The following is a 26834-nucleotide window of genomic DNA, read 5'->3' on the forward strand; positions in this document are numbered from 1 at the left end:
GAATTTAAATAAATATACACTATAATTTAGGTATAGTGTTATTCCGTAGTACCATAACTGAACAGATATTTTATTATCTAATAGATACCTTTTCTATCTTACCGGTTGTTTGTCTGTGTGGAACAATTTTTAATCAGAGTAAAATTGAAAAATGTATGGGAATTCGACCCAAAACCAGCTGATAAATCATTATGCTGACAACTACATCAATTCAACCGTGGTTACGATTTCAACTTAAATACAAAATTTTGTTATTTTGTACTAAACAAGTTTTGACCGACAAATTAAAAGACAGAATATTCAAACAAAATTATAATAGTTTATTTTTTGATATTCTTAACTCTGTAGCTTTATAACTAAAAGGTAAACCGTACATTGAAATTATTCATAGAAGGAGAAGATTCTGTAAGAGGTTTTTATCTATTACTGTGTACAATTTAAGAATAAAAAATAATTTAAAGGTTGTCTATTTTTTGAAAAGGATAATTTTAGTTTTATATGATTTTTTGTATACTTAACTTACTTTTGTGTTAGGATCATAATATTATTGTAGTTTTTAAATTAATTTTTTTTTTTTTTTTTTTTTTGTCTTCAGTCATTTGACTGGTTTGATGCAGCTCTCCAAGATTCCCTATCTAGTGCTAGTCGTTTCATTTCAGTATACCCTCTACATCCTACATCCCCAACAATTTGTTTTACATACTCCAAACGTGGCCTGCCTACACAATTTTTCCCTTCTACCTGTCCTTCCAATATAAAAGCGACTATTCCAGGATGCCTTAGTATGTGGCCTATAAGTCTGTCTCTTCTTTTAACTATATTTTTCCAAATGCTTCTTTCTTCATCTATTTGCCGCAATACCTCTTCATTTGTCACTTTATCCACCCATCTGATTTTTAACATTCTCCTATAGCACCGCATTTCAAAAGCTTCTAATCTTTTCTTCTCAGATACTCCGATCGTCCAAGTTTCACTTCCATATACAGCGACACTCCAAACATACACTTTCAAAAATCTTTTCCTGACATTTAAATTAATTTTTGATGTAAACAAATTATATTTCTTACTGAAGGTTTAGCTTGTGCTATTCGGCATTTTATATCGCTTCTGCTTCGTCCATCTTTAGTAATTTTACTTCCCAAATAACAAAATTCTTCTACCTCCATAATCTTTTCTCCTCCTATTTTCACATTCAGTGGTCCATCTTTGTTATTTCTACTACATTTCATTACTTTTGTTTTGTTCTTGTTTATTTTCATGCGATAGTTCTTGCGTAGGACTTCATCTATGCCGTTCATTGTTTCTTCTAAATCCTTTTTACTCTCGGCTAGAATCACTATATCATCAGCAAATCGTAGCATCTTTATCTTTTCACCTTGTACTGTTACTCCGAATCTAAATTGTTCTTTAACATCATTAACTGCTAGTTCCATGTAAAGATTAAAAAGTAACGGAGATAGGGAACATCCTTGTCGGACTCCCTTTCTTATTAGGGCTTCTTTCTTATGTTCTTCAATTGTTATTGTTGCTGTTTGGTTCCTGTACACGTTAGCAATTGTTCTTCTATCTCTGTATTTGAACCCTAATTTTTTTAAAATGCTGAACATTTTATTCCAATCTACGTTATCGAAAGCCTAGGTCTATAAACGCCAAGTATGTTGGTTTGTTTTTCTTTAATCTTCCTTCTACTATTAATCTGAGGCCTAAAATTGCTTCCCTTGTCCCTATACTTTTCCTGAAACCAAATTGGTCTTCTCCTAACACTTCCTCCACTCTCCTCTCAATTCTTCTGTATAAAATTCTAGTTAAGATTTTTGATGCGTGACTAGTAAGCTAATTGTTCTATATTCTTCACATTTATCTGCCCCTGCTTTCTTTGGTATCATAACTATAACACTTTTTTGATGGAAATTCCCCTTTTTCATAAATATTACACACCAGTTTGTATAATCTATCAATCGCTTCCTCACCTGCACTGCGCAGTAATTCTACAGGTATTCCGTCTATTCCAGGAGCCTTTCTGCCATTTAAATCTTTTAATGCTCTCTTAAATTCAGATCTCAGTATTGTTTCTCCCATTTCATCCTCCTCAACTTCCTCTTCTTCCTCTATAACACCATTTTCTAATTCATTTCCTCCGTATAACTCTTCAATATATTCCACCCATCTATCGACTTTACCTTTCGTATTATATATTGGTGTACCATCTTTGTTTAACACATTATTAGATTTTAATTTATGTACCCCAAAATTTTCCTTAAGTTTCCTGTATGCTCCGTCTATTTTACCAATGTTCATTTTTCTTTCCACTTCTGAACACTTTTCTTTAATCCACTCTTCTTTCGCCAGTTTGCACTTCCTATTTATAGCATTTCTTAATTGCCGATAGTTCCTTTTACTTTCTTCATCATTAGCATTCTTATATTTTCTACGTTCATCCATCAGCTGCAATATATCGTCTGAAACCCAAGGTTTTCTACCGGTTCTCTTTATTCCGCCTAAGTTTGCTTCTGCGGATTTAAGAATTTCCTTTTTAACATTCTCCCATTCTTCTTCTACATTTTCTACCTTATCTTTTTTACTCAGACCTCTTGCGATGTCCTCCTCAAAAATCTTCTTTACCTCCTCTTCCTCAAGCTGCTCTAAATTCCACCGATTCATCTGACAACTTTTCTTCAGGTTTTTAAACCCCAATCTACATTTCATTATCACCAAATTATGGTCGCTATCAATGTCTGCTCCAGGGTAAGTTTTGCAGTCAACGAGTTGATTTCTAAATCTTTGCTTAACCATGATATAATCTATCTGATACCTTGCAGTATCGCCTGGCTTTTTCCAAGTGTATATTCTTCTATTATGATTTTTAAATTGGGTGTTGGGTCTCTTGTACGGGAAAAAATAAAAATGTCTCGATAATTTAGGATTTTTCAATAAATTTATAGTTTAAAAGAGCGTTTTGAATAGATCATTGTGATTTTTGTAATAATAGAATGAAATCTAATTTGTAATTTCCAATTCACTAAGCATGTGAATTTCCTTGAACATAGATATCTGAAAACACCATACCATGATTGTTATGTAATTGCAGATACCTGAAATAAACCTTTACACCATTTGTATATTTAACTGCAAAAAATATAATTTTAAAAACTGTATGTATAAAAAAAAAATTCGTGACGTAATAATCATATTGGATAGATCTATCATATTGATAGATCATACTGGAATTGAAGATACTTCAAGAAAAAAGTATTTCTATTATTATTATTATTTTTTTTTAGAAATAATAACTGGCAATAAGGAAAATGAGAAAAAGAGAATAAACCAGCTAAATTAACTGGAAATTGAATGTGTGCATTTGTGTATGTGTTTACACGTTTGCGCGCGTGAGTGTTGGTGAATGACGGCGAGTATTTGAAATAAGAAGATATCTTGGATACTTGGATATAAACTGACACTCCTGCAATGTGATAAATACTACTTTTTTTATCGATTTTTGTCTTCTTTATACTGCAATTCAATGACTTCGAGATAAGAGTTTATTTATTAAATCTGTTACGTTCTTTGTAGTAGTTTAAAAAATCGAACTCTGACTGAAAATAAATAATAATGTGGATTTATAAAGATGTACGATATTATTAAAAATCTTATTAGTCATATTATTATTTTTATTATTTATTTATTATTTTTATTTGTTATTATTTTTATTGTGCATTTAAGTTGTACATATATATAATAATAATTATAATTTTTTTAAAAGCTTGGTTCGGAGTACCAATGAATTAAATTTTCCATCTTCCACGGTTCAAATAGATTAAAATTCTTTTAAATGACAAATTTATTTGATAAGATTATGTTTGTTGTATCTATTAAACTATACAGATCAGAACTTTATTTAAGTCTTTATCTATTAAAGATGGACCACTGAATGTGAAAATAGGAGGAGAAAAGATAACGGAGGTAAAAGAATTTTGTTATTTAGGAAGTAGAATTACTAAAGATGGACGAAGCAGGAGCGATATAAAATGCCGAATAGCACAAGCGGAACGACCCTTCAGTAAGAAATATAATTTGTTTACATGAAAAACTAATTTAAATGTCAGGGAATGATTTTTGAAAGTATATGATTGGAGTGTCGCTTAATATGGAGGTGAAACTTGGACAATCGGAGTATCTGAGAAGAAAAGATTAGAAGCTTTTGAAATGCGGTGCTATAGGAGAATGTTAAAAATCAGACGGGTGGATAAAGTGACAAATGAAGAGGTATTGCGGCAAACAGATGAAGAAAGAAGCATTTGGAAAAATATAGTTAAAAGAAGAGACAGACTTATAGGCCACATACTAAGGCATCCTGGAATAGTCGCTTTAATATTGGAAGGACAGGTAGAAGGAAAATATTGTGTAGGCAGGCCACGTTGGGAATATGTAAAACAATACTGAAATGAAACGACTAGCACTAGATAGGGAATCTTGGAGAGCTGCATCAAACCAGTCAAATGACTGAAGACAAAAAAAAATAAAAAATCTATATGTGATGTTTCACAAGTTGTCTGCATCTTCACGCGGATACACCTTAAAAGACCACGCAAATTTCCCTCCAGTCTTTTTCTTTCCAGTTTTTCACTCGCAGAACTTCTAAGTCAGAACTAGTATGATGCATCCACTTTGGTCTTGGTCTCCCTACGGGTCTTTCTCCAAATGGATTAGCTAAGAACATCTTAGTTTTACATTGAAAAATCCGTATAGATGTCCTGTTTGAAATAATTACCATTTTTTCTTTATCTCCATTCATCTATTATAGTGTTTTTTTATCGGACGGTAAATTTTTTTCAATACTCTACGGTTTTAGTTTTTTGCATGCTATTTTCCGAGTGATCATGTTTCACAAACGTAGAGCAATATTATCCTATTATGTTGTGCAGGTCCAGCTTATTATTTCATGGAAGGCTCTGCTTTTAAGCACTTCATTTAAAATAAAATTTTTCTATTTGTTGTTGCGATTCTGCTTTCAACTTCTGTTTCTAAAACTCCTGTTTATGTAAAGACAGACCCCCAAATATTTGAATTCTTTTACCCTTTTGTATTTTCCTACCTGTAAAGTTAATTTTCACTACCGCTGTTCTTTGAGATTGAGAAATACTCTGCCTTTTCTTGGTAGATGTTTAATAAAGCTTTCTTTGCATTCTTTTCAAGGGGCTCCACCATTTTAATAAGTTCTTTTACGGTTTCAAGTAGCAGCGTCAGATAATCTGTATACGCTAGAATCTGGGTAAAAATTCTCCCTGTTTTTTTTTTTTACCTTATACGCATTATTGTACTTTTACATTAGCTTACTTGTACCTTTGTTAATATATATTTTTTTAGAAACATTTTTCTTTAATTACCATCAGCCTGGCAGACGACATTTTATATTATCCCACTTATGACGTGAGAAATAGAATCTGATTTAAAATTATAATACTTTATTTTGTATGTATTGTACCGTGTAAGGATTTTTTTCTTCTATAAGACAATCAGAAAAGTGAAAGAAAAAAAGCTTCATAAATGCGTACAGTTATGTCTTTACTAGCGCTAGATTTGTCACTATACGTTTTTATGTTTATCGATAATCAACCTTTAACCTCAGCAATAGGAAAATAATATTCAACATTTTTAAGAGATTTTCTAATTATCAATTGTAAGACATTTTTTGCAGTTTCTAAATATCAGCTATCAGTTTCACACTTGCTAATGTCCCACTAGATCTAGAAAAATACTTTTAAATGTTGTGATCAATATTTTATCAAAAACTTTTAAAAATTTAAAAATGAAAACAAATCATATTTTTGTGAATTTTACTATTTCTATTTAAATATGACATCTGTTTCTATACACTACCTCCTTCAGTTGATACTAAACCTTAAAAGTTAAATACAAAAATACATGAAATCAGTAAAGTATATATAGTTAAAGAGAAACAGTAGGGAGTGTTCACATTCATCAGCAATACATAAATTTATCAGCTAATACTATTGGTCTATTTCAGAAAATGAGTAGTATTTATATTTAAATTCCAGGCTTATCTCGCAATTTATAAGTTTAACAACGGTGAACTATTCGAGTCTAATTGAAGGAAGGTGCTGAGTACCGAACGAAACAGCTGTCATGTTTAATTTTTCACTAAATTAATTTTAATTTGTCAGTTCGACTTGGTCAAAAAACATACTTTGTTTTCATTTACCAATGTTTTATTATGGATTTTCACTTAGTAAAAGCATCGTCCATCGATTATAAAATTCAATGGAAATAAATTTTTGAATTTTTATGGCTGAAATTTTGATTTTTACTTACTTTTACAAAGTATTATGGTCGCGAAAAATTTCAGATTTCAACGGAAATATTAATTTTGCCCATCGTTGAATCTATTTTGACTAGTTTCGCGTGACGTCTATACGTATGTACGCACATATGGATTTCTGACTATTGTAATTTTTTCTAATTGTGCACCCTTTTGATTGTAATCGACTGGACTAAAAGCGTCCAAAACTGCTCAAAACCCAAAAAATTTGGATTTTGTAATTTTTCTTAACTGCAGTTATAAGCCCTCATTAAGATATTTTCAACTATATATGATAAGTAGTACTTATTTTCATTGGTTTCAGAGTTATAGCTAAATAAAATTTTAATTAATTTAATATTTGGATTTTATAAGGGGAAGGCACATCGGTTCGAATCAGACTTCATCTCCTTTTTTTTAACTTTTTTTTTAATTTAAATACATTGATTTATTAATTAACCTCTGATTGTAAAAACAATTTTACGATAAATAATAATATCCCAACCCCATAGGGGAAGACTCCCCGCCTTGTGACGCTTCCGTTTGCCACACTACCCTCCCCGTTCTTAGCCCTGATGGGCTTTAACGGGAGTCGTCTTTCGTCCTCTAACATTTTACATCTCATAGTAATAAGCCAGTCCTCTTTGGGATGCCACTGTGTTTTACATAGTGCCACATCAGTGTTTTATAAATTGAGCTTTTGCCTTCGCTGTAGGCCTCATCCGGACATCTTGAATGTCCTACATCGTTTCCCTCTGAACTAGCTAACTGAGTTCGCGGAAGCACCCCGCGCCTAGTTCTACACTTCATAGAGCCAATTCGTGTGTAAATGTCTCAGAAAATTCGAGGCAAATGATTAATAACATACCACCAAAAATTTTGTTCGCAACAACTAGTTCCCTTAGTGAATTCAAATTCAGTTCATACCTCTGACTTTGTTTCATTATGGACTCCGGTCTGGTCTACCAGGGAGAGGCGGACAGACCTCCTACTCCCACTCAGCTCCTTGGCAGAGTCCGCGTGACTTTCACTTACTACCATCGTCGAGATGCCGCTACACCTCAGAGCTGCGATAAATAATAATTTTTAAAAAATAGATCATAAGTTATTAATGAAATAAAATTTTATGTACTTTTCATTTTAGAAGAATGCATATATGTAATTTAATAGCTGTACAAGGAAGTCATTTGGTGCCTCATCAGATTTTTAACATTACTTAATTTTACTTTAGCTTGATTAAAATTCGTTTTTATTTGGTTTAAATTTATCAGTATTACAAAAAAAACAAAACCCTTTTATCTTGTAAAACAAAGATTTTAATTTAATCACATGATTTTACATAATTACATGATTTTAGTAGATTTTAAATATATTGTAATTTCACTAATTACTTAAAATTGGTTATATAATAAAACGGAATTATTCAAATTTTTAAATAATAAAAACAAAATTTTTCATAAATATTAAATATCAGAAGTTGGAAACTTTAAATTACATAATAAAAAAGTTTTAAATTTAGATTTTCCAAACGGCTGTCCCGTAAAATTTGTTTTTGAGATTTTAATCCTTATTTACATAACTTTAATAACCTCTCTTTCTTTACTGTTTAGCCTCCGGTAACTACCGTTTAGATAATTCTTCAGAGGATGAATGAGGATGATATGTATGAGTATAAATGAAGTGTAGTCTTGTACATTCTCAGTTCGACCATTCCTGAGATGTGTGGTTAATTGAAACCCAACCACCAAAGAACACCGGTATCCACGATCTAGTATTCAAATCCGTGTAAAAATAACTGGCTTTACTAGGACTTGAACGCTGGAACTCTCGACTTCCAAATCAGCTGATTTGGGAAGACGCGTTCACCACTAGACCAACCCAGTGGGTTAACTTTAATAACCTGTATGATCTATTCATCCACTGATTATATTGAAAAGGGTAACTTTCCAAGTCATTTAAATATATAATTTAATAGCTTAATTGCTATTGACCGATTTAGGTGGTTACAAAATCGCCAAAGATTTTCCAATAATTTATCAAAAAATTCGAATTTCCAAATTACATAATTCGTTATAATCAGGATTACTTTTACACAAAATTAAAATTTTTCTGGGAGAGGGGATAACATTTCCATTTTAAAACTACAAAAAAAGCTACCCAAAAATACATTTTACTTGAAAAAATTAAAATATAACGGGTAATTCAAAAAGAACTTCACAACTTTAAAAGTATATAAATTACAACTATATAAAAGTATATAACTAACAGATTCGGTTGAGATCTCGTTTCGTAGATAAACACATCTAGTTTGTCACCTGATATTCACTTTGGTTCGATATGGATTTCGTTTGTAATGCGACATACATCCCACCTGAAGTCGATTTCATTCCAAACTCTGTAGTCAGCAAGTCGGGCGTTACCTCTGCAGCTGCGATGTTAATTCGAAGTCGTAGCTGAACAAGATCAGCAGGCAAAGATGGCACAAAATCCCGATCTTTAATGAATCCCCACAAGAAAAAATCTAGCGGGATCATATCTGGGGAACGAGGTGGCCGTGCAATTGGAGCTTCACAACAATCCACCGACCTGGGTATCGAGAATCGAGAAAATCTCGGACTTTAGGCTTTAGTGAGATGGTATTCTATCATGCTGATAATAATAGCATCCACCTTAGTCATTATCGTCTAACTGAAGAATTAGAAAATTTTGAAGGAGTCCAGATAACAGATACCATTTATGGTTGCCTCTTGGTAGAAGAATAGGCCGTTCTGTCTGGAAAAAGAAAAAAACTGTCAAGAAAGGTTTAGTGCTAAAAGTAAATTGTATTCCTGCTAGGAGGCTGTGAGTTATCTCAATAAATTTTTATATTCTTTTGAAGTTGTTAAGTTCTTTTTGAATCACCCGGTACTTTTATAATTACAAAAATTGTTTTGTAGCAATGAAAAATAGTTTTTTTTTTTTTTTTTATAAAAATAAACGTAGAAACTTCTTAGTAAATAAAATCTTAGAAAGAAAGAAATAAACATTTTATTTATTATTTTAATAAATAAATTTTAGAATTCCATCTCTTTATTAAATAAATGACAAATAAAAAATTATGTTCTAATTGGAGTATAAAGAAATCTTTTATAGTTAGTTTACGAAGTTATGAAATAATGAACCTGAAAACTGAGTTAACAGGCCAATAAAGAAAATATTTTTTTCAAAACTTTTTATAATTCTTATAGGTTTTCTTCAAATAAATATATGTTTTTACAATAAAGTAAAAATAAAAACAAAATTTAATGTGAGGAAAACTAATTATTTTCACTGAAGTGGTTAGTAATATATATATATATATACTTATATAATTCTTTAAAAACGTCCTTTTTCATTTATGTTGCACATGAAAAAATCATTATGTCTTCTGAACTCAAATTGTCATTAATAAGAGAGGGAAACAATCCCCTTCATTGATTCTAGTGTACATCCTAAAATTTACATATGCAAATTTTATCCAGGATTTAATTGCATTAATGAACTCTAAATCTTTATCTGTGTACCTAGTTTATTCGAGTTCAAATAGAAATAATATTATTACCAGGATTTGATTTATGATCTTATAAATCAACTGCTATAAACCGTTGATTTACATTCTTAATTGTTTATTTGTTTTATAGGTAATTATTAATAATGTTAACATAATATCGATAATATTAACTATTAACCGATTGACGCTTGGGCTTTGATGTAAAATATATGTTTTCGCTTTTTTTCGCTTCTTCTTTTTTTCGCCTGTAATCTCTCCGCCCCCTGGAGCCGGATCGTAATTACGCATAAACTTAGCTCCGAGGGGTGCCTTCGCCTCAAACTACCTTGATAGAGCACTAAGCCTCACCCAGGTAGCCGGGACTCGGTCTTGCGTTACATGCTGTGCCTCTAGCGGGGGAACCCCGAGAGATTCCGCCGGGACTCCGGTCTTGACGCCCCGCTTCTAATGGAGAACCCCCGAAGGATCTCCCACCTGAACTACGGTCTTGCATTCCTCTCCAATGGCGTCTGCAAGGGAGTCCTCACCTGATCATTGGTAATGGACGCCGGAGTGTCCCACCCTCCTGAATGGGGCTGTCCCTTAAGTTACTGCAGCTTCTGTGTGCAAACTCCAGCGGATTCATGACGTGGGCGAAATCGCCTTGCATTCACGGCCTCCAGGGACATGTCCATGCAATTTCCATGTGACATCGAGGCTCCTGCATACAGTCTTTTCGTAAGCGGCCAGGCTCGCTACAGGGACCACTTGTGTCGCCCCAAATTCCTGCTGCATGGGTAGTATATCAAGCGAGTTCGACTCCTCTATAACTTCATGAAGTTCCTTTAGTAACTCGTCCTTCCTAGCGAGTACGTCCACGTCCTTAACAAAAACGTGGACCCTCCGGCCGCCTCTTCCCGTCAGAGCCGTAGTGGTGCCCTCTACCTTTTCGGTGATAGCCTTGCTCAGTTGTTCAGCCGCACCCGGAGATGTAGGTACTCCCCCTGCCCCTTTCGAGCGGAGAGGACCCTGATCTCACCTGGTGACACTGTTCCCTTGGCGGATCGAAGGAGGTCAGCATAGTTCTTACCTTCTACATTAACCACTGCCATTGTTGTCAGCGAACCCACGGGCAATCTCTTGCTCTTTAACAACACTGCCGATGGTACTCGCGAAAGACACACACAATGTTTCTTTTCCACCCGCTTACACACGTACTCCACAGATCGCTGTATAATCTGCGCAAGCCGACCCGAGGGCCCACAAAAGCAGGCTAGTCGATCCTGTCTATCTTGCATCACTTGCGATACGGACCTGCAAATGAACAAGGCCACCTCGCAGTCCTCAACTGCCGAATCAACCACTAAAGCCTAGTCAGTCCGGTCCACATCAATTTTACATCCATTGTCGCCTCCGGATAGATCACATATAGTGGACTGCTCTACAAGGAGCTGGTGGAGGAACTCCATTTACGGGCGCCGAAGCAATGTCGGACTGCTAACAGGTTCTGCAAGATAGTAAAAAAGGCGTATGTATTCCTGCGCACTACTTACTAAACCTCCACCCCTGGCGACCCGCCCCTCCTGGAAATAGCCGGTAAAGTATTACTTCAGATGTGGGGTAAGCGCCCACACACATTCAGATAACAAATCAAATAGCAAGCACATGCACACACAAAAACAGATCCACACATAACTAAAAAACCAGCACAAAACAACACCAAACACACTTGAACCAACACGTATACACCACCCGCGTACAGATACACGCACACCAACAACTCTCGCAAACACTCATACTTACTATACGCATACTTACATGCCATCAGGTTTAGCTCGGAAGTGGAGGAAACCCCCGGGACCCCAGCCGGTGGAGTGATCGCGGCTTCATTACATCCAGCCGACCCCCACAAGATCAAGGGCCTCTCTAGACACTCGCCCGCGGTCCTGTCCCCTGCACCGGGACCCCAAGACCTCTATTTAACCTGCGGCTTTCTTCGGCAGAACGAAATTTCTCCATAACTGCTTTAGAATATCGGGCTCTACAAGGATCTGGTCCGCCTCCAATTTTCCCGCTTTGGGCCAAGCCCCAAATCCATGAAGCCTTACGGAACTCCAGTGCATATTGCAGGTGTTCGACTCCCAGCGCCATGTCTATAATCCAAGCAGACCCAACATCCTCTGGCAACTCAGCGGTGTCCTCCACTACAGTTGAAGATAGGTAGACCTCCTGAGACCAGCCTCTAACAACTAACCGCTCAGTGTCTGCTTCCGCAATTCCGCAATCAATCGCGATCCAGAGCTCGCCAATTGACGATGAAGTTGCCACCCGTTGTAGACCCCATCCGAAGTTTTCAACTTCATATCAGTGATAATAAAATATGTTTGGGTAGTCTCATCCGCTGTGGTCAGCTGAGTAGATGGCCTCTCCTGAAGCTCCACAGGTATTTCACCTAAAACATCTGCGAACTCCTCCAACATACGAACATGACTGTTCATACGCTCGGAGCACTGTTTTATCTCAATTTTAGCGGTAGTATGTAGTCGAACCAATGAGCTCAACTCCCTAACTTTATGCAGCAAAAGGGTCGTGTTATGTACAAAACATTTCTTCCGTGCGATCTTTTTCATGCGACCTGTACGCTTCCCTCCTTCTGGCACCTCTTCTCCTGTACATGAGACGTCTATAAGAAATGCAGACCTCGCTAGATCAGAGATTGTCTCCGGCAAGTATAAGGAACTCCAGAAACTTTCTTTTGACTTTTTCTTCCCCTCACCTGCCGGTGGAGAACCACGGAGACTTCGCTTCTTCCAAGGTTTCAAAGGACGCTTCCCGACCGAACAGGAAGAGTCAGAAAGTCCTCGTCGACGCAATCAGACCGACAGCCTCTGCTGCCTTCGAGTCATCTTCTCACCCATCTTCCTCCCTTTGCGCTTCGTCAACAACCGACCCGCGCGCCGAAGTTCTTCCATCACCGCTTCCGCCAAGCTATTACTGCCACTACTGTCCAATAGGACTTCTCTCACCTGAACCCCAGAATACTCCTTCCTAGTAGATCGTCGCCCCACCACAGGAGAGAAACCTTCGTTTGGTGGAGGCACTCCCTCTAATTGATGTTGGTCAGCTATAAGAGTAATATCAAAATTGAAACAAAATTAATTAATCCAAAAGAAATTAATTCAGTAAACGAAAAATAAATTAAAGAAAGATTAATATAATTAAACTGAAAGTAATAAATCAAAAGTGAACTTCAACTTAGGATGTAAATAGTCTATAACAGCTGCGTAACTAGGTAAACAGGCCTTAGTTGCCCTAGGCCCAAAACCGAAAAATAAATATAAAATATTTATTTTACAGAAAATAAAACAACGATCTCAAAACGAAAAGAAACAACTAAATAGTAGTAAAAAACCACGGTAAAACAGCGGAAGTACGGAGCATAGAAAAACACAGCCGTGTGTGTCTAGAGCTCAAAGTCCGACAGTTTTTTAAATTTATTTAACCTCCGGAATCAACATTATGAATTGCGTCAGAGGATGAGATGAATGATTTGTAGCGTCTGTGAAAATGCCATGCCTGGCCGGGATTCGAACCCGGGACCTCCGGATGAAAGGTTGAGACGCTATCACTCGCGCCACGGAGAGCGGCTTTTTCTTGAACAGATCTAAATGTACGGTGAACTAAACTTATTTTTATGAACCTGATATCAATAATACAATTCTTGGTAACAAGCAGACCAAGGGAGAAACTTTATATGTATTTCATTACTATTTAGGCATTAATTGTATTTGTAAGGTAATTGTGTATTACCTTTTTTTATTAATTAATAATTAATTTATAGCATTATTACAGTTGATTAAATGTGAAATATTCTTACCGTACTTTTTTTTTTTAATTCTTTTATTGTGGATGTTACTTTTATAAAATGTACATATCGTTAATGCCTAATAAATTTGGCGTATTTTAATTACCGTTAATTAAATTAAATAAAGGTGTTTAAAAATCGTTTTTGTAAGATACATTGTTTTTATACGACAAATTTTATTATTTCAGTAATTTTAGTATAAACTGCATTTAAGATATAACCTCATTTGGGATATGAAAACACTTTACAGCTCTATTTTTCTCTCACTTGCACGTAATCAGAACCAATGCTGCTCCTTCGTTTGGATAAACTAATAAATTTTGCCATCTAATAACACATCATTAGATCAGACAAATGGTAGGTGCCTGTCACGATAGCCAGAAATTACTATTGTAAAAAATTATATTGCTTTTTAATTCTTATTTTAAGAAAAATCAAATGTAAATTTTAAAAATTTCAGTGAAAAACGAATTAAATGGTTTATTTTATTATCATAAATAATAAAAGAAATTATTTTTACGAGTAGAATTGGAAAGCAACTTAATAAAAACATTTCTAAAGATATAATATTTTATCATTTTTCCAACAGTCTGTAACCTACTTTAATGCATTTCTTATGTCTGTTTCAAAGTATAATTTTAATAATGCTTTTCTCATGGACGTGAAGTGTCTTCGTTACTGCTATTGACTTTTGCTTCTAAAATAATATTTAAGAAGGAAATCGGTTTCCACCCGTTGAATTTAATTCCAAAAGAAAAAAATTTTAAAGCGATTGTTATAGAAATAAATAAATAAAAAGTAAAGACAAGGATAAATAAATATTTTATTTAGATCGGTAGGCAGAAAACAATAAATTATATAGGTCACGTCTGGAATTGATAGGTCTACCGCTTCACGTATAAGTAATAAAACTGCACCTTCTCTTACTTGGAGATCAGAAAAAAAACAGTAGTAGGGCTTTAATCAAAGTAGCATCGCAGAATAAAAGTAGAAGTGGATAAATTCAATATTAATATTTTAAATTCAAGTAAATTAAATTGTAAATTATTTATTTTCCTAACGCGTACGTTGCAATTTGTTAAATTAGTGAACAATAACCAAATCCCACTACGGCTTAATGAGATGTAGATGATATGTATGTCATGTAAATGAGGTGTAGCCTTGTACACACTCCGGCTCACCATTCCTGAGACGTGTGGTTAATTGAACCCCACCCAATGTACACCGGTATTCACTAACTAGAATTCAAATCCGTATAAAAGGAGCTAACGTTTACTAGAATTTAAGCTTTAGAAATTACAAAATTTAATATAAAAATTTTAAATGAATAAAATAAATTCAAATAAATAAAATTTTCGAAAACGTTAACGAAAATTAGTTTTTATGTAAGTTGACATTAAAGGTATTCATGTGTTTTAATTATTACATTTCTGGCTCCAGCTGTATTGCTTCTTTTTAGAGAAAGTATAACGATTGGTAAAATATTCTGGGTACAGATTTTATGCAAATTTCGACGATTCAAGACCCCTTGTACCAAAAAAAAAAAAAAACATGTTATAGAAATTTCCGAAAGAATTATGCACGCACGTGTGTTACGTGTGCGTACGCACTTGTGTATTTTGTACACATGTTATTAAATATTTCAGGATTTGCTCAACAAAAATTATTCGAAAATGGTTTAAAAATTTCTATATATGGAAGGATTAAATTTTGGAGAATATTAAAAAAGTGGGAAGGATATTTTTTTGCTATTTCTAAAGTTTGCGCTTTATATAGCGGTCGTAGAAAACTGAATTTGACTTCCGTGGAAACAGTTATTTCGAATTCTGAAGTTTTAAATTAGTCGGAGTTAGAGATATTAAAAATTATTCCTAAATATTTTTCCTCATCTCGAAATTCTACTGACCAAATAAGTTAAAATTTGACATGAATATTTGGTCATATATATTCCAGCTTTGGTCTGATTAGCACAGGACAAGGCGATATTACGGTACCCATATAACTGTTTCTTCTTTTTTTTTTTTAGTAAATTATAATCTTATTTAGCCTTGTTGAGTAACAGTTCACTGAATTGGGCTAATTTTTTACTCCAGTAAATCAATATTTAAGTTCCAGAAAACAAGGAAATGAATGAGATTCGTATTTAAAATATCAGTTCTTATTAAACATTAATTCCCAAATTTGAAAAAAAAAAACATATCCAATATTAACGTTTTTTTTTGTCTTCAGTCATTTGACTGGTTTGATGCAGCTCTCCAAGATTCTCTACCTAGTGCTAGTCGTTTCATTTCGGTATACCCTCTACATCTTACATCCCTAACAATTTGTTTTACATATTCCAAACGTTGCCTGCCTACACAATTTTTTCCTTCTACCTGTCCTTCCAATATTAAAGCGACTATTCCAGGATGCCTTAGTATGTGGCCTATAAGTCTATCTCCTCTTTTAACTATACTTTTTCAAAATGCTTCTTTCTTCATCTATTTGCCGCAATACCTCTTCATTTGTCACTTTATCCACCCATCTGATTTTTAACATTCTCCTCTAGCACCACATTTCAAAAGCTTCTAATCTTTTCTTCTCAGATACTCCGATCGTCCAAGTTTCACTTCCATATAAAGCGATACTCCAATTATATACTTTCAAAAATCTTTTCCTGACATTTAAATTAATTTTTGATGTAAACAAATTATATTTCTTACTGAAGGCTCGTTTAGCTTGTGCTATTCGGCATTTTATATCGCTCCTGCTTCGTCCATCTTTAGTAATTTTACTTCCCAAATAACAAAATTCTTCTACCTCCATAATCTTTTCTCCTCCTATTTTCACATTCAGCGGTCCATCTTTGTTATTTCGACTACATTTCATTACTTTTGTTTTGTTCTTGTTTATTTTCACGCGATAGTTCTTGCGTAGGACTTCATCTATGCCGTTCATTGTTTCTTCTAAATCCTTTTTACTCTCGGCTAGAACTACTATATCATCAGCAAATCGTAGCATCTTTATCTTTTCACCTTGTACTGTTACTCCGAATCTAAATTGTTCTTTAACATCATTAACTGCTAGTTCCATGTAAAGATTAAAAAGTAACGGAGATAGGGAACATCCTTGTCGGACTCCCTTTCTTATTACGGCTTCTTTCTTATGTTCTTCAATTGTTACTGTTGCTGTTTGGTTCCTGTACATGTTAGCAATTGTTCTTCTATCTCTGTATTTGAACCCTAATTTTTTTTAAATGCTGAACATTTTATTCCAGTCTACGTTATCGAATGCCTTTTCTATGTCTATAAACGCCAAGTATGTCGGTTTGTTTTTCTTTAATCTTCCTTCTATTATTAATCTGAGGCCTAAAATTGCTTCCCTTGTCCCTATACTTTTCCTGAAACCAAATTGGTCTTCTCCTAACACTTCTTCCACTCTCCTCTCAATTCTTCTGTATAGAATTCTAGTTAAGATTTTTGATGCATGACTAGTTAAACTAATTGTTCTGTATTCTTCACATTTATCTGCCCCTGCTTTCTTTGGTATCATAACTATAACACTATAACACTCAGATATATACTGAGCACTGAATTTTACTGCTTTGTAGAAATTTAAAAATTTTGGTTTTTTTCCGCCATGTGAATTTTACGTTATTACGGCAAGCAATATCAATCACCAAAAATGAACGATATTGGATGTAAAATTAGTTTTCAACCATTTTTCGTAGTTCTCAGCATACACATTATTCTTGTATTTTCTTCGCTTCTGGTCTAATTTAAAAGTCAAAAGTACATTCGGAATTAAACCTGCTGTCGTGGATCAATATCAGACTTGATCCTTTGGATACAGAGTTTTTGTAGCCATTGATAGAATTCATTAGACAACCAGAAGTTTTTACGTGTGTCGACGATTGTAGATTCTTTTGAAAAAAAAAACATATTGGCCTTCCTTTCCGTCCATAAATTTTAATTTACTTTAAACAATTTTGTCCTTTGAAACGTATATCAGTTTTTCTAACAAAATGTTTCTATTATTTTCAGTTTTCATCAGTGATAAAACTCGTACTTCTCTTATTTTTCCGTTAAACTTCGTACTTCCAATTTATCTATTGATATGTAAGTTTTTTTTTTTAACCACTAAAAGAACGTCTTTTCGACAATGTTTTTTTGCCGTATATAAAAATAAAATACAATATTTCTTAACGCAAAACTTTGAGAATTATCGGTGTTAACTTTCTTCTTCATTTTTTGAGATTTGATTGAGATTGGGATTTTCCGTCCCAATCTAATTTTTTGTAGTTTATTTAATTCTACTGTATCGTTACACACTATATGGGCAGACATGCTACAGAGATTAGCAAAGAAAGATTGAATTTCTGAACGTATCATTTCTGCATAATCTTCAGTTATTTTGCAGTAAACGGCATTATTATTCATTTGCTTTGATTTTTGTAAAGCCATCCCTCGTTCTAATTTTCAAATAGAGCTTGCGTATATAAGCGTAAAACAAGAAGATAGTATAAAAAAGGATTTTGATGATGAAATTTTTGAAGCGCGGCTTCAAACATCCTAGGTAAAACGATTCCCCATGTATATATATATATGTTTACGCTCTCTAAAATTTGATTAGTAATAATTTTACTTATTTTTAACGTGATTTTTAATTCTTTTATCATAATTAACGAAAAAGATTTACAGTAATTTATTTTATAAGATATTTTCTGTTAGCCAGTTGCACGTAAGAAAAAATACTGTAACCATCAAATCCAAATACGGTTCATTTACGATCAGTTATGATTTTTTTAAATCCTATTGCTATACAAAAAGAAAATTAAAATTGTTTTTAAGCAGGACATCATTTAAACAGGATGCAATAACGTTATACTGTAATGATTCTAGTTCAGACTTATAGGCCAGAGAAACATTTTAAAGAGTTCTTACCGTTTACCTTTTTCGTTTTTTTTTTTTTGTGTGGTGAAAATATTTCCATCTTTTTCTATATTTTAAAACTTTTGAAGTCTTTGAAATTTTCCTTAGATGAGTTGGAATGTGTTGTACATCCTAATGTGTTGTTATAGTCAAAATAGTATTCTCAACAATTTAGTTACTTGTATCTCCTCCTCACCTTTTTATAAACTTCTGGGGATTCAGTAGTTACGCTTTGTTAACCTCAAACTCATTAAGCCTTTTCTTAGTCGTTACTGTGTATTAACCTACTAATTTCTTTAACCTAAACGAAAATAAAACTGTTTTTAATGTTTAAAAAAAACGTTAGAACAACTCTTTTTTTTCTGAAATGCTTCTTTACCTACTTCAGTTTAGAGAATAATTTCCTTAAGTTTTTTATTTTTTTATTTTAAAATACTATCTTACGAATTATCCTACCATGAAATGAATATAAATTAGTTTTTTTAACGAGAAGTTGTATTCCTTTCTACGAATTAAAAAAGGATATGAACTATATTACTCGTAAATCCTACAGTGTGTATTCAAATATTTCGCAAAATTTTCTTTCAGCCTTTAGTCCTTCTATTTCTTTCTTGAAAGTACATATAATTTTTGCTTTTACAAAAAACAATTTTGAATTTACAGATTTTAATTTTAATTAGGCAATCTTTACAAATACATACATTTTTTCATACTTATTTATTTGTTCAGTAGGTTTGTAGCCATTTACAAAGATCAATTTCTTTCTTTAATAATAAAATTGAGGTTGCAGAACTGGGTTTTGTTCATAATCCTTGCTGTGATTCCTTCTACTTACTTTATTTTAAATATAAAATGTATGCTGTATTATAATGTTCTTATATAAATATACTATATATTTATTTTTAATTTTATTGGGATGAGGCAGTAAATTCTTTTCAAAAAAAAAAAATAGAGTTTTGATTTAAACTATATATTCTAGGATTTTACATGCTTTTCTTTAGTTCACTTTCGTTCCACGGCTAACGGTTAACAGATAGAACATATCCGCTGTAGGTTTTTGGGATGAACATCGATGTAGTCAATCAACCAACGTAACGCTTCCAACACCCTTGTACGAGATATCGAAAACTTCCGTAAATTTTTGAACATCGTACCAATAAGAAAAGTTTAAACATACTTTTAAACAGATCTAAAAAGTGGATTATCCAGTAAACATAGATAAAAGATAATTTTGTTTTCAACAAAACAATATGTATAAAATTGTCTATTTTTGCAAGACCACAATAAAAAGCTTTCATATTCAATATCTACATAAATTCTTTAAATATACATAAGTTTTGGTGTAAAATGGAAATGATAGCTTCAGTATACAATATCTAGTAAATCTCCTTGAATGAACTAAAGTTACGGCGCAAAATAGAACTGAGGTCGCCCCCGTGCTTTTCATTGTGGTCTTGCGAAAATAGACAATTTTATACATATTGTTTTGTTGAAAATAAAATTATCTTCTATTTATTTTTTCCTGGGTAATCTATTTTTTTTTTAGATTTGTTTAAAATCATGTTTTAAATTTTTTTATTGTTGCGGCACACTCGAAGTATTTATCTACAAGAAATATTAGTTCAATTTACTTTCTATGAAATTAATGATGTCATGTACAAACCCAGTCTCTGTGACGAACAGAACAAAATTGTCACTTGCAGAATTGAACATCGTATATCGTGTAACTGATCTGCTATCTGTTATAGTAAATTTGGTTCAACGTAAAAGACAGACAAAAAACCATTTTACTCTTAATTTACCTTTTGAATCTGAGATGGGATGATAATTATTGTATGAGATATTGTATGATTTTTCATTTTCAGGATGTTCATGTTAAGATGTCTGGAACCATAATCATGAAAATAAACAAAGAAAAGAGTTTTTATGTAATACATGTGAAAAGTACAATATTTTTTGTTAATTTAATTTTAATAAAATTAGTGAATCTATTTTAAGCAGTTAATTTAAAAAAGATAATTTTATTAAGAAAAATTGTTTTTTTTAATAATAAAAAATTATCTTGTTTCTTTGTTTGACATTGTTCTCATTAAATCAAATAATAATTATAAAAAGTAAAGGCGTGGGAACCAGGACAGGAATTTTTTACCCCTTTGTTGTTAATATGTAAAGTACCCCCCTTTTAATCCAATTATAATTTAATTCACTATTTTATAATTATGTCGAAGTTATTGATAAAGTAATATGGCTAGTTTTAACGATAAGAACAGCTTGGTTCTATTTACTGCTTAATATAAATTCATTGGTTTAATTAAAGAGATCTGCACTACTTGTATAATGAAACTATAGATTGGAGTAGTTGCTTAGGCACACAAAAAAGGGAAAAGTGTAGTGTTATCAATGATTCACATAGTTTGTTAAATTTGAATTTTCCATTATTTCTTGTAGTAGAAATAACAAAGATGGACCACTGAATGTGAAAATAGGAGGAGAAAAGATTATGGAGGTAGAAGAATTTGGTTATTTGGGAAGTAGAATTACTAAAGATGGACGAAGCAGGAGCGATATAAAATGCCGAATAGCACAACCTAACCGAGCCTTCAGTAAGAAATATAATTTGTTTACATCAAAAATTAATTTAAATGTCAGGAAAACATTTTTGAAAGTGTATGTTTGGAGTGTCGCTTTATACGGAAGTGAAACTTGGACGATCGGAATATCTGAGAAGAAAAGATTAGAAGCTTTTGAAATGCGGTGCTATAGGAGAATGTTAAAAATCAGACGGGTGGATAAAGTGACAAATGAAGAGGTATTGCGGCAAATAGATGAAGAAAGAAGCATTAGGAAAAATATAGTTAAAAGAAGAGACAGACTTATAGGCCACATACTAAGACATCCTGGAATAGTCGCTTTAATATTGGAAGGACAGGTAGAAGGGAAAAATTGTGTAGGCAGGCCACGTTTGGAATATGTAAAACAAATTGTTAGGGATGTAGGATGTAGAGGGTATACTGAAATGAAACGACTAGCACTAGATAGGGAATCTTGGAGAGCTGCATCAAACCAGTCAAATAACTGAAGACAAAAAAAAAAAAAAATTATTTCTTCACATTTTTTCTGTCCATTAACTTCATCTATTTCCTTTTTATTGCCAATAAGTGATTGATGAAATATTTATTTTAAATTATATTTTCAGGATTCATTGCATCATTTATTTACGTTGTTATTATCCCATAATAAATGCTCATGAAGGAGATATAAAAAGCTACTCTCATCAAACCTTCTGCAATATTATGAAATTTATATTTATTTTAATATCTCTGTAGTAACACACCAATATTGTACAGATGAATGTTAATACATATATTTCATTCTGTTAGCGAGTTAACTGCAGTAATAGTCATTTTAATAATTGATTTTTCTGTCAGATAAATGTAATTTAATGTTGATGCATGCAGCATTATACTATTTTAATTTAGTTCAAGGCAATATAATAACATTTTGAATAAAATTTTATGTAATATAATTTCTATTGTCTTATTGTCTGAACAACCATACTATTTCATATTTACAAGTACTGTCTTCATTGTGATATAGATAATAACCATACATCTGTATAATTTAAAAAAAAAAAAAATTAATTCAATATCTTTATTACTTTGTCATGTAAAAGCAGAAAAATTGATGAAACGTTAAGATAATTACACATATGATGAGGAGAAAAACACATTTGAAGAAAGGAAATTCTATATATATATATATATAAAATTTTTTTTTCCCTAAAATTTACATTGCAATCTGTTCAACCTCCTCTATGAATCATGAGACCTTGCCGTTGGTGAGGGGGCTTGAGTGCTCAGGGATACAGAGTAGCTGGACCGAAGGTGCAACCATATCGGAGAGGTATCTGTTGAGAACCAGACTAAGGAATGATTCCTGAAAGAGGGCAGCAGCTCTTTCAGAAGTTGTTAGGGGCGTGAGTCAGAATGACTTAAACGGCCATATCAACATCACTCAGTCCTCTGAGTACTGCGCAGCTGAAAGCAATGGAAAACTACAGCTTTTTTTTCCAAGAAAATGTGGCTCTCTGCATTTTCATATAGCAATGATGGAGGCGCCTTTGTTGGTAAAATATTCCGGAGGTAAACTAGTCCCCCGTTCGGATCTCCGGGTGGGGACTACTAAGGAAGGGGTCACCAGAAAATTAAAAAATAACATTCTACGAGTCGGAGCGTGGAATGTTAGAAGTTTAAAAAAGGTTGGTAGGCTAGAAAATTTAAAAAGGGAAATGGATAGGATAAATGTGGGATATGTAAAACAAATTGTTAGGGATGTAGGATGTAGAGGGTATACTGAAATGAAACGACTAGCACTAGATAGGGAATCTTGGAGAGCTGCATCAAACCAGTCAAATGACTGAAGACAAAAAAAAAAATCTGTTCAACTTGAGAGCAATAAGCTACCAATGAGATGAAAATGACATGTAAATGAGGTATAGTCTTATACAGACATAGGCTAACCATTCATTAGACATGTGATTAACTGAACCCCAACCAAAGTACACTGGTATCCAATGTCTAGTATTCAAATCCGTATAAAATCAACTAACTTTTACTAGGATATATCATTATCATCATCATGTGTGTTATCCCTGTTGGCAGGACCCTGGCACCACACTCATTTTTTTTGTTTAGCCTCCGGAACCACCGTAACGTATTACTTCAGAGGATGAATGAGGATGATGTGTATGAGTGTGAATGAAGTTGTAGTCTTGTACAGTCTCAGGTTGACCATTCCTGAGATGTGTGGTTAATTGAAACCCAACCAACAAAGAACACCGATATCCACGATCTAGAATTCAAATCTATATAATAGTACCTACCTTTATTAGGATTTGAACCTTAAAACTCTCGACTTTGAAATCAGGTGATTTGCAATGACAAGTTAACCACTAGACTAGCCCGGTGAACTACCCTGGCACCACTGTTGTCTCCATCAGTTTGTATCCCCATGCTTTTATTTTCATTTCATCATATCCTTTACTACACTTTATATCATTTATTAACTTCAGTCTCTTCCTTCCTCTTTTTTTTTTCACCTTCAACAGAGCCTTTAAGAATTGTGTTTATTATTCATTTCCCTAATTAGTGATTCATTGTACTTGATTGTTAGTCAGATGCTAGTAATGGCACGAATTTTGTTTTATCGACTGTAATAAGATTACGTTAAACAAAACCAGACTAACATTGAATAAAAAATTGTTTTTTGAAATTAGAATTTAAAATTTACCAATAATACCACATGCAACAATATTATGACATATAATCTGTTCTACTCAAATTAAATTCTGTTTGTACTCTTGGAAATTCTTCAGAATATTTTGAATGATAAAGTTGCAACTTTTTTGAAGCTTTTTTTAGATCTTCCAACTAAAAAAAAATCCTTTAAAAAAATTATTTTTTCAAGACATTACTATTTTACAAGTTATCCTCTGAACTTCATCATTCTTATATCAGCAATACCTTCCAGTATTGTTTAACTTTTGTAGTATTTGGGGAACAGTTTTTAATTGTTGATGTCATCCATACTGTATATTCTTTCTTAATGTAGGATCCATCTCTGCAAGATGTTCTAAGAATCGCTTCTTCTTCCACTTCTCTCTAGTTAATGTTTCTTTTAGATGAAAGTTCTTTATTTTTCATGGTCGTGAGCGTCTTCCTTCATTTTGTTTTACATTCTTAAAACTTCTGTAAGCATCCCAATCCTTCATCCTATTTTTACTTCTGCTTTTCGCTTCATCATGCTTCGCTGATGATAATTTCTACATTGATATGCCCATCCAAGATGTTTTTCATTTCTTTATCACCTTCATCAAATTCTATTATTTATTTGTTGTTCTCAATACTTCCTTATTTACTTTTTTGTCGGTCCATTTCACTTTTTCCATTCTTTTCATAATCAAACTTTCAAAATTATTCAGGAATATCTTTTCCTTTTCTCTGATTGTACATGATTCGGATTCATATAACACATTCCATACAAAGCATTTATCAAATCTCTTCCTTAGTTCAGTTGGATCCTTCTCATTGTCAGCAATCCTTTTACCTTTTGCAAAAGCCCTTTTTTCTGTATATATCCTTCTTACTCCTCTATACATGGTTCCAAAGTGATTTGATCTTACTAATACCAGATCAACAAAATTCTGCTGCCCAAATGATATCGTTCTTGCTTAGAGAGACAGAAAGTGTCCCAGTCTGTGAGAATTGTCCATTCTCACAGAGGATTTGGCCACTTTGAGTTCTTACTTTAAGAAGTGGTGACTTAAATCCAGTGTCAATAAATCTGAACTTTATGCATTTCACCTAAATGACAATCTAACATGGAGCTCCAAGTGCAATTTTACAGCAATAATCTTCATCATAACAAGTACCCCAAATATCTTGATTGCACTTCTTCATTCAGGAAAAATCTTGAAAATACTGGTACTAAGGAAAAAATACATAATAATATTATCCAGAAACTGTGTGGTATGACATGGGATGCTTCAGTGGACACCATGTGTACATATTCCATCGTGGTGGTTTTTCTCAACTGCTGAGTAATGTACTCAACTTTGGCTAAAAAGCTGCCATACCAACTTGATTGATGTTCAGCTGAACGACACCGTGCATTTAATAACTGGAACAATTAGACCAACACCTACTTATTGGCTCACTGTGCTGAGTAACTTCTATCCATCTGCAATCAGAAGAACTGGGCTGTGCTTAGAGAGTACTGCAAGCTATGATAAAACTTGGAACTATTCATAAATGATGACATACCTACCTTGCAAAGGAATAGATTCGGTTCCAGGGATCCACCGCTATGGAAAGCTGAGTGACTGGCTATCAGTAATGTCAAAATGAGAGACCTGTAAGATTGAAATTCCTGAGGAAAGGGGATGGTTCGAGGGGGTGTAACCACAACACCGCTGGCACAGAGCTCGAAAGGAAGTTGTAAATCTAATTAAACAGAATTTGCTCTAGGCATGGCCGATGTACAGACTCGCTCCTCAAGTGGGGCATTGCAGAGTATCCGGGATGCGATTGTGGAGCTCCAAACCAGACACATAGGAATATTAACAGGGAATGCACTCTCAGGTCTTTCCAAAGAAGTTGGAGCGACTTTATGAGAGCTGACGCTACAGTGCAAGCATGTATTGGAAGCTTAGATACTGATATTTTTTTACCTTTTACTTGTAACTTATCTTGTTGTATTCTTGTTTTTTTCATATCTTATCTATAGATGTTTCTTTATAATCAATCACACTGCATATATGCCATATGAATAAATAAATAAACATCCATATAAATGTATAATTAATATAATGAATGGCATAAAAGTAGGAATTGTTTTTAAACCTTTTTTGAAAGAGTTCCCATGAGTCTAAACTTTACTGCAACAAAGCCAAGTAGAATTTAATGACCCCCAAGGGGTCCTCTTTTTCAAATATCAGCACAATATAAAATAAAAACACCCTTGACACCCTATTTACTAAATGAAACTTTGTTCAATTTTCTTGCAAATCTAATTTTTACATGCTTTCTTTATCGTTATTGTTAACCTACAACTATAATTTATTGTTTTTTTCTATGTAATTTTTACAAAAAATATAATATAATTGTATTAAATTTAATTTTTTTTTTTTTAATTTTTTAAATTTATTTTCACAATAATTATTGTTATTACTACAGTTTATATATACAGACTTTTTGCTTTCATTCAAAAAAATATTCTTTAATAATATAATTTTTGAAAAACATTTTTTGTGCCTTTTTGTTCTGAATGGCATTAAATACAAAAGATTGTCAGGTATCTATCTACAATAGCAGAAATTCATTGAGTTGTATTACAACTGTATTAAGTTAAAGATATATGTAATTAAATAATCATTAATAAAAATTACAGTCATTCTCTGTAATAAACATGATGGATTTAATTATATTTTTTTTTTTTTTGTCTTCAGTCATTTGACTGGTTTGATGCAGCTCTCCAAGATTCCCTATCTAGTGCTAGTCGTTTCATTTCAGTATACCCTCTACATCCTACATCCCCAACAATTTGTTTTACATACTCCAAACGTGGCCTGTCTACACAATTTTTCCCTTCTACCTGTCCTTCCAATATTAAAGAGACTATTCCAGGATGTCTTAGTATGTGGCTTATAAGTCTGTCTCTTCTTTTAACTATATTTTT

Source organism: Lycorma delicatula, chromosome 6, assembly GCF_047948215.1.
Source record: "Lycorma delicatula isolate Av1 chromosome 6, ASM4794821v1, whole genome shotgun sequence".
Classification (NCBI taxonomy): Eukaryota; Metazoa; Arthropoda; class Insecta; order Hemiptera; family Fulgoridae; genus Lycorma; species Lycorma delicatula.